Genomic DNA, 9701 nt, shown 5'->3' on the forward strand with positions numbered 1-9701 from the left:
TATGAAGTTTGCACCTCGCTATATCGGTCCTTTCAAGATTGAACAAGTCATCAATCCTGTTGCTTACAGACTCCAGTTGCCTCCCTTCTTAAAAATACCCAGGACATTCCATGTTTCCCTGTTGAAACCGCTGATCTTGAATCGGTTTCATTCCTCACTTCCTCCAACTCCAAAAGTCCAAACTCAACGAGGCGTTGAGTATGAAGTGGCCAAGATCCTGGACTCACGTCACCGTTACGGTCAACTACAATATCTTATTGACTGGAAGGGTTATGGTCCTGAGGAACGTTCATGGACCAATGCTTCTGATGTCCATGCTCCTGCCTTGGTCCGGAGATTCCATTCCAAGTTTCCTCAAAAGCCAAAGAAGTGTCCTGGGGCCACTCCTAAAGGGGGGGGTGCTGTCACGATCCGGGTATCTGGACGCCATTTCTTACCCATCAGATGCCTCCTAAGGCTGGCTCAGCGCTCCAGGACCGGATCCCATCTGTTATCCTGATGTGTACATTCCTGTATCCTCTCCTGTCACTCTGGGACGCTGTCACAGTAAACGCCATATTACACCTGGCATGGCGTTTCCCGCGGCCTCCGCCGCCGTCCCTGAACTTCTGCATGCAGAGTGTCTGAGTGGCGATTACGTCAGCCGCGGCCTCCGCTGTGTCCGCGTGGTTGGATGTGCATCTGTCAGCCTGGCGCCTCCTGTCTCCGGTGGCCGGCGCCGCCATTACTGTTTTCATTACCACATGGATTACAAACCAAACTTCCCTCCAAGTGTCTGCATGGGCGCAGCCATCTTGGATTCTGTCAGCTGATCATTTCCACCAATCTGTTCTCAGTATTGATAATCTGCATAATTGCCTAGCCAATCCCTTCCTTGCTGCAGGTATAAATACACTGTGCCTGAGCAAGGAAGGCGTCAGTGCTTTGGTTGTCAAACCTAGTTCCTGTTTGTCTCTCTCCTGTGATTGTCTTCCAGGTTCCAGCTCCTGTCTCAAGACTTCCACCATAGAGACCCGCACCAGCATTCCACCTGCGGTGTAGCCTGACTCTCCAATCCATTGTGGATTCATCTGTTTCCAGCTACAACATTACCTGCTTCCAGCTCAGCTTCCAGCAGAGTATAGCTTCTCTTAAAGGGCCGGTGTCCTTTCTACACTTTACCACTCTCCACCGGTATTATTATTTCTCCGCTCTCAAGTTCTACATTTCAGTTCATATTTCATCGCTCCCAAGTTCATTTATTATTTAACTGGTTCCAGCCAGTATCCACTCCGTGCTAACAACAGTCTGGTTCCAGCCAGTATCCACAGCAGCCGTTTTATCTTCAGCAACCCAGCTTTTCCTGGAACACCAGCTGGCACAATCCTGGGTTATCTCCATTGCTACAGTCGGGCCTGGTAAGGACTTTCCATCTAGAAGATTTTAAGAACTATCTCACACTACCAGTGCCCTGTGGCTCCTGCCATCCTGTAGTACCCAGGAACTGTATTTATTCTTTGCTGACTTTTACGTTTTCTTTTACTGCTGCTGTGTTGCGGAGTTGTCATAATAAACATCATTGACTTTTATCCAAGTTGTCGTGGTCACGCCTTCGGGCAGTTATTATTCATGTTACTTACATGTCCAGGGGTCTGATACAACCTCCCAGGTTCCGGTACATCTCAGCCCCTACAACTGAGGCTGCCTCCCGTCAGCTCAGGCCCTCAGTTGTGACACTAGTATATATATAGCAGTATGGTACAGTAGTCCACTGCTCTACCTACCACTGTGTCATCAAGTATACTATCCATCCATACCTGTGCTGCATTTTAGTTGTGCGCAGTATATATAGTAGGAGGACAGTGCAGAATTTTGCTGACCACCAGTATATATATATATATATATAGCAGTACGGTACAGTAGTCCATTGCTCTACCTCTGTGTCTTCAAATATACTACAAAAGTTCAGTAAAATGACCCAAAAATCTAAATTAAAAGCATCTGATGAGAAGTGTAAACTTGCCAATATGCCATTTACGACACGGAGGGGCAAGGAACGTCTGAGGCCCTGGCCTATGTTCATGACTAATGGTTCAGATTCACATGAGGATTGAAGCACTCATCCTCTCACTAGAAAACTGCAGTGCCAGTCCTAGGTGGGCCAGGTGTTTGTGCCGGCCACTTGGGTCGCTTAGCTTAGCCATCCAGCGACCTTGGTGCACCTCTTTTTTTCTTTGCATCATGTGCTGTTTGGGGACTATTTTTTAAATCGGCCATCCTGTCTGACACAGCAGTGCCACTCCTAGATGGGCCAGGTGTTTGTGTCGGCCACTTGGGTCGCTTCGCTTAGCCATCCAGAGACCTTGGTGCACCTCCTTTTTTCTTTGCATTATGTGCTGTTTGGGGACTATTTTTTAAATCGGCCATCCTGTCTGACACTGCAGTGCCACTCCTAGATGGGCCAGGTGTTTGTGTCAGCCATCTGGGTCGCTTAGCTTAGCCATCCAGCGACCTTGGTGAACATCTTTTTTTCTTTGCATCATGTGCTGTTTGGGGACTATTTTTTAAATCGGCCATCCTGTCTGACACAGCAGTGCCACTCCTAGATGGGCCAGGTGTTTGTGTCGGCCACTTGGGTCGCTTCGCTTAGCCATCCAGAGACCTTGGTGCACCTCCTTTTTTCTTTGCATTATGTGCTGTTTGGGGACTATTTTTTAAATCGGCCATCCTGTCTGACACTGCAGTGCCACTCCTAGATGGGCCAGGTGTTTGTGTCGGCCACTTGGGTCGCTTAGCTTAGTCATCCAGCGAACTCGGTGCAAATTTTAGGACTAAAAATAATATTGTGAGGTGTGAGGTGTTCAGAATAGACTGGAAATGAGTGGAAATTATGGTTATTGAGGTTAATAATACTATGGGATCAAAATGACCCCCAAATTCTATGATTTTAGCTGTTTTTGAGGGGTTTTTGTAAAAAAAAGAACGAATCCAAACACACCCGAATCCGACAAAAAATATTCAGGGAGGTTTTGCCAAAACGCGTCCGAATCCAAAACATGGCCACGGAACCGAATCCAAAACCAAAACACAAAACCCGAAAAATTTCCGTTGCACATCACTAGTGGTAACATTTATAAATTGCATACTATAGTATAAAATTAGTTGCCATGGGTAACTTCTCCACTTCTTCATGTTTGTCACTACTTCATGACTAAGGGGATAATTCCGGCCAGATCGTAGCCCTGCAAAAATTTGCAGGGCTACGATCAGGCACACAGATATGGTATGCGGGGTGACTAGCCCGCAGGGGTGTATTTAGGGGTCAGAGCAGCCCAAGCAAAGTAAAGGACTAGTGCCCCCCATACAGTATTTGAAATAGGGAAGGCACGTGTGTCAAAATAGGGGCGTGTCCACTCAATAGTACCCCAAATCAAATTACAGCACACCACAGTAGTGTGCCTTACTCACATTACAGAGCACAGTAATGTACAGGACATTATTCACATTATGCTACACAGTAGTACCATGGGCGTCTGTATAGAGGAGGGAACCCATGTGCAGACTCCATGTTTGGGCCCCCTCCTCTCTCGTAGCCGTCACCACTGCTGCTAGCGCTCTGAGTGCCAGAGTCTACAGCGCATGCGCAGGACTCAGAAAAATGGCCGCTGCTTATGCTTTTACCTGTACCTTCTATTTTGGGTAAACAGTATCTGAATGAGCCTAATAAGAAGTACGGTATACTATTAGATACAGAATGATCCTGCCTGTACCAGGTGACACATTCACCCAATGTGACTGCATTCTGCCATTCAATTTTGGGTGATAATACAATATTTAATAGACCAATGCATTTCATTGTGTTCTAGGACTAATGACATCCAAACAATGATATGAATTCAAACAAAATACAGTATTTAAAGAAGGGGACATTTGTGGGTAGTAACTGGCCATTTCTCAGGAAAAATACAGACCTTCCCAAACATTTTCTGGGAGAGTGTGTGACATCAGAGCCGTCCTGATCAGCCAGTTTGGATCACATTGTCGTGAAACAATTACCAGCAGAGTGAAAGGAGAAGTCATCTATTGTTTAGAAATTCAGTATCTGCATATTGATGTGTATTCTGGGCAAAGTGGATTAACTCTTTTGGAGTAAAAGGAGACATCATCTATTGTTTAGAAATACAGTATGTTTGACTGGGGGGAGGGCTGCCATGCAATCTGTTATACAGTATGCACCCACAGTGCCAGATACACATACAGTATGCCCCCACAGTACCAGATACACATATGCAGGAGGACAAAGCAACAGTGGGCACAACTACTGGGGCAAATCTACTGGGATCAAAGCAACAGGGGGCACAACTACTGGGGCACAGCTACAGGGGGCACAAATAGGATTGCTGCTTATGCTAATGCTACCCGCAATTTGTACACACTGTAACGACAATATCGATAGCTAGCGTGATTGTGCGGCGGTGTGCCTGGAGACCATCTGGTAGTCATACTGCGCATTCATGACACAACGTAACGACTAGATGAATTGAGTGAACAGGACAGCAGCGTGGCCTTGTATTTAGTAGAAGCGGACTTTTTTATATAATGAGAAGTAGCAATACACCAAAAAACTTTACTGTATTAAAACAGAATATCTAAATACACGGAAAAAAAAATATGGTTAACACATCGGCCACAACATTGTCCCAAACAGTGACCAAGCACAAATGGGTATGAACCCACGAGCACACGCATTGCAGGCAGACGCTGTTCTCGTTAGGCCACAGCTGACCACAATACCAGCAGGCCCTTCTGGTATATATGTGATGTGTTGTATCTGAGTGCTTTAAAAAAAAATTTTAACGGATTGAATACGGATACCATCTGGTAGTCATATTCATGAGGTACAGTAGGGACCCAGTGCACTTTGCATTCAATATTTCTGCTGAAGCTAGTCAGAAATATGAATGCTGTTATGCTAATACTATCCTGCATTTTGTACAAGCTGTAACGACAATATCCATATCTAGCGTGATCGGGCGGCAGTGTGGCTGAAGACCATCTGGGAGTCATATTAATGCTATCTGGTATTTTGTACACAACGTAACAAAAAAACTGACTGAACGGGCGGCAGCGTGGCACTGTAATTTGTGTAAAGGGATTTTTTTTTATAAAGGGAAAAACATGATTGGCCAGCCTTTCACAGATCACTGCTTACTGCAACAGCATTGTATTCAGCACTTTAGTCTCAACGTGGAGCATTCGCCACCCAGCGGTTAAACTGTGTAAAACATGGCGCGGGACATAACGCACGCCATAATGTTATTTAAAACTCTCGACACAGGACCCTAAATAGTGAGCTATGAGCAATGCTGTATGAGGATACATCTGTATATTGCAGAAAATCAATTTGATGCAACTGCTTTACCAACAGTATGTTAATCTTTTCCATTGCTGTTTTGTTGGCTGACTGAAGGAAGATATGCAGTGCATTTGAACCAAAGCAGATGTGTGCTGACAACTTAAATTCACAATCATGTTTCTGTTTTTTCTTTCTTTCTTTCTTTCTTTCTTTCTTTCTTTCTTTCTTTCTTTCTTTCTTTCTTTCTTTCTTTCTTTCTTTCTTTCTTTCTTTCTTTCTTCCATCCTTTGTAATATCATATTAAATATTAGGGTAGCAGATTATAATCAATGACTAATGACATAAGAAAAAGAAAAAAATAGTAAAAAAAAAAGCTCCAGATGAGGCTTGAACTCACAATCTCAGCATTGCTCAACAGATACTGTCTTATAAGCACAGCGCACTAACCAATTGCACAACTAGAGAACTTAGCAGCATAAACTGGTTATGCTAGATGTGGATTTTATTCAATACAATCAGTACAGTCATAAGAATTGAAAAAGAAAATAATTTTTGGTAATGAATGATGAGCAACAAAGGAACATGCATGCCAGATGGCACTTGAATAAGCTGTCCACGGTGATAGAAAAGTTAAAAACAACAACAACAATGTTATCATAATAAATGTCATTTTTTTTGGAGCTTCTGTGGTAATTTTTTGCAAGCTAAACATTACAAGACTGTTTTACAGTTGAAGCAAGGATAAAATATCAACTCTAGTGATGAGACACTTGCTGTAAGAACTTCCATCACAGATGGGACTTGAACCCAAAACCCCTGGTTTAGGATAACAGTTACTTATCCATTATGCCAGTGGTGTTATTCAAGACTGATAGGTTTTTAATAGTCAATTATTTATTTTTGAGAAAAAGTGAAGCTGTTTACTGTGTTTTTTGCATTACCAAGTCCAGCAAGAATAATTGCTGGTATTATCCAGAGCTGTCAGTAAGGATTATCATGCTCTATTGCAGAAAATCAATTTGATGCAACTGCTTTACCAACAGTATGTTAATCATTTCCATTGCTGATTTGTTGGCTGACTGAAGGAAGATATGCAGTGAATTTGAACCAAAGCAGATGTGTGCTGACAACTTAAATTCACAATCATGTTTGTGTTTTTTCTTTCTTTCTTCCATCCTTTGTAATATCATATTAAATATTAAGGTAGCAGATTATAATCAATGACTAATGACATAAGAAAAAGAAAAAAAATAGTAAACAAAGATGCTCCAGGTGAGGCTTGAACTCACGACCTTGGCATTGCTCAACAGATAATGTTCTATAAGTACAGCGCGCTGACCAATTGCACCACTGAAGCACTTAGCTGCATAAGACGGTTATGCTAGATGTGGATTTTCTTCAATACAATCAGTACAGTCATAAGAATTGAAAAAGAAAATCATTTTTTATGATGAATGATTAGCAACAAAGGAACAAGCATGCCAGATGGCACTTGAATAAGCTGTCCACAGTGATAGAAAAGTAAAAAAATAACCACAACAATGTTATAATATATGTCATTTTTTAGATTCTGTGGTCATTTTTTTGCAAGCTAAACACTACAAGACTGTTGTACAGTTGAAACAAGGATTAAATATCAAATCGAGAGACAAAACATCTGCTTTAATGTCTTGAACCCCAGATTGGACTTGAACCCACAATCCCTGGTTTAGGAGGCAAGTGTCTTATCCATTAAGCCACTTGGGTTTAGTGATGTTCTCACTTAAGACTGATAGGTTTTTAATAGTCAATTATTTATTTTTGAGAAAAAGTGAAGCTGTTTACTGTGTTCTTTGCATTACCAAGTCCAGCAAGAAAAATTGCTGGTATTATCCAGAGCTGTCAGTATGGATTATCATGCTATATTGCAAAAAATCAATTTGATGCTACCGCTTTACCAACAGTATGTTAATCTTTTCCATTGCTGTTTTGTTGGCTGACTGAAGGAAGATATGCAGTGCATTTGAACCAAAGCAGATATGTGCTGACAACTTACATTCACAATCATGTTTGTGTATTTTTTTCTTTCTTCCATCCTTTGTAATATCATATTAAATATTAAGGTAGTAGATTATAATCAATGACTAATGACATAAGAAAAAGAAAAAAAACAGTAAACAAATATGCTCCAGGTGAGGCTTAAACTCACAACCTCGGGATTTCTCAATAGATACTGTCTTATAAGTACCACACGCTGACCAATTGCACCACTGGAGCACTTAGCATCATAAAACGGTTATGCTAGATGTGGATTTTATTCAATACAATCAGTACAGTCATTAGAATTGAAAAAGAAAATCATTTTTGGTGATGAATGATGAGCAACAAAGGTACATGCATGCCAGATGGCACTTGAATAAGCTGTCCACAGTGATAGAAAAGTAAAAAAAAAACACAACAATGTTATAATAAATGTCATTTTTAGCTTCTGTGGTCATGTTTTTGCAATCTAAACACTACAAGACTGTTGTACAGTTGAAGTAAGGATAAAATATCAACTCTAGTGACGACACAGCTGCTTTAATGACTTCCACCCCAGATGGGACTTGAACCAACAATCCTTGGCTAAGGAGGCAAGTGCTTTATCCATTATGCCAGTGGTGCTTACTGATGTTCTTATTTATGACTGATAGGTTTTTAATAGTCAATTATTTATTTTTGAGAAAAAGTGAAGCTGTTTCCTGTATACTTTGCATTACCAAGTCCAGCAAGAAATGTGCTGGTACTATGCAGAGCTGTCAGTATGGATTATCATGCTATGTTGCAGAAAATCAATTTGATGCAACTGTTTTACCAACAGTATGTTAATATTTTCCATTGCTGTTTTGTTGGCTGACTGAAGGAAGATATGCAGTGCATTTGAACCAAAGCAGATGTGTGCCGAAAATTTAAATTCACAATCATGTTTGTGTGTTTTCTTTCTTTCTTCCATCCTTTGTAATATCATATTAAATATTAAGTTAGCAGATTATAATCAATGACTAATAACTTAAGAAAAAGAAAAAAGTAAACAAAGCTGCTACAGGTGAAGATTAAACTCACAACCTCAACATATACTGTCTTATAAGTATCGCACGCTTACCAATTGCGCCACTGGAGCACTTAGCAGCATAAAACGGTTATGCTAGATGTGGATTTTATTCAATACAATCAGTACAGTCATAAGAATTTAAAAAGAAAATCATTTTTGGTGGTGAATGATGAGCAACAAAGGAACATGCATGCCACATGGAACTTGAATAAGCTGTCCACAGTGATAGAAAAGTAAAAAAAAAACCCACAACAATGTTACAATAAATGTAATTGTTAGCTTCTGTGGTCATGTTTTTGCAATCTAAACACTACAAGACTGTTGTACAGTTGTAGCAAGGATAAAATATCAACTATAGTGACGACACAACTGCTATAATGAGTTACACCCCAGATGGGACTTGAACCCACAATGCCTGGCTTAGGAGGCCAGTGCCTTATCCATTAGGCCACTGGGGCTTACTGACTTTCTCATTCAAGACTGATAGGTTTTTAATAGTCAATTATTTATTTTTGAGAAAAAGTGAAGCTGTTTACTGTGTTCTTTGCATTACCAAGTCCAGCAAGAAATGTGCTGGTACTATCCAGAGCTGTCAGTATGGATTATCATGCTATATTGCAAAAAATCTATTTGATGCAACTGCTTTACCAACAGTGTGTTAATCTTTTCAATTGCTGTTTTGTTGGCTGACTGAAGGAAGATATGCAGTGCATTTGAACCAAAGCAGATGTGTGCTGACAACTTAAATTCACAATCATGTTTGTGTTTTTTCTTTCTTTCTTTCTTTCTTTCTTTCTTTCTTTCTTTCTTTCTTTCTTCCATCCTTTGTAATATCATATTAAATAATAAGGTAGAAGATTATAATCAATGACTAATGACATAAGAAAAGGACAAAAACTGTAAACAAAGCTGCTCCAGGTGAGGCTTGATTTCACAACCTTGACATTGCTCAACAGATACTGTCTTATAAGTACCACGCGCTGACCAATTGCACCACTGGAGCACTTCGCAGCATGAAACGGTTATGCTAGATGTGGATTTGATTCAATAAAATCAGTACAATCATAAGAATTTAAAAAGAAAATCATTTTTGGTGGTGAATGATGAGCAACAAAGGAACATGCATGCCAGATGGCACTTGAATAAGCTGTCCACAGTGATAGAAAAGTAAAAAAAAAACACACAACAATGTTATAATAAATGTCATTTTTAGCTTCTCTGGTCATGTTTTTGCAATCTAAACACTACAAGACTGTTGTACAGTTGAAGCAAGGATAAAATATAAACTCTAGTGAC

The 9701-nt window shown here is 40.6% G+C and overlaps 1 non-coding gene across 1 annotated transcript; it reads right to left on the bottom strand.

Moving 5' to 3' along the window:
- Positions 1-8790: 8790 nt before the first annotated feature.
- Positions 8791-8863, bottom strand: TRNAR-CCU (transfer RNA arginine (anticodon CCU)). The gene has a single exon. It is a non-coding gene; the product is annotated as a tRNA-Arg (tRNA).
- Between the last annotated feature and the right edge of the window lie 838 nt (positions 8864-9701).

Source organism: Pseudophryne corroboree, unplaced genomic scaffold (assembly GCF_028390025.1).
Source record: "Pseudophryne corroboree isolate aPseCor3 unplaced genomic scaffold, aPseCor3.hap2 scaffold_3155, whole genome shotgun sequence".
Lineage (NCBI taxonomy): Eukaryota > Metazoa > Chordata > Amphibia > Anura > Myobatrachidae > Pseudophryne > Pseudophryne corroboree.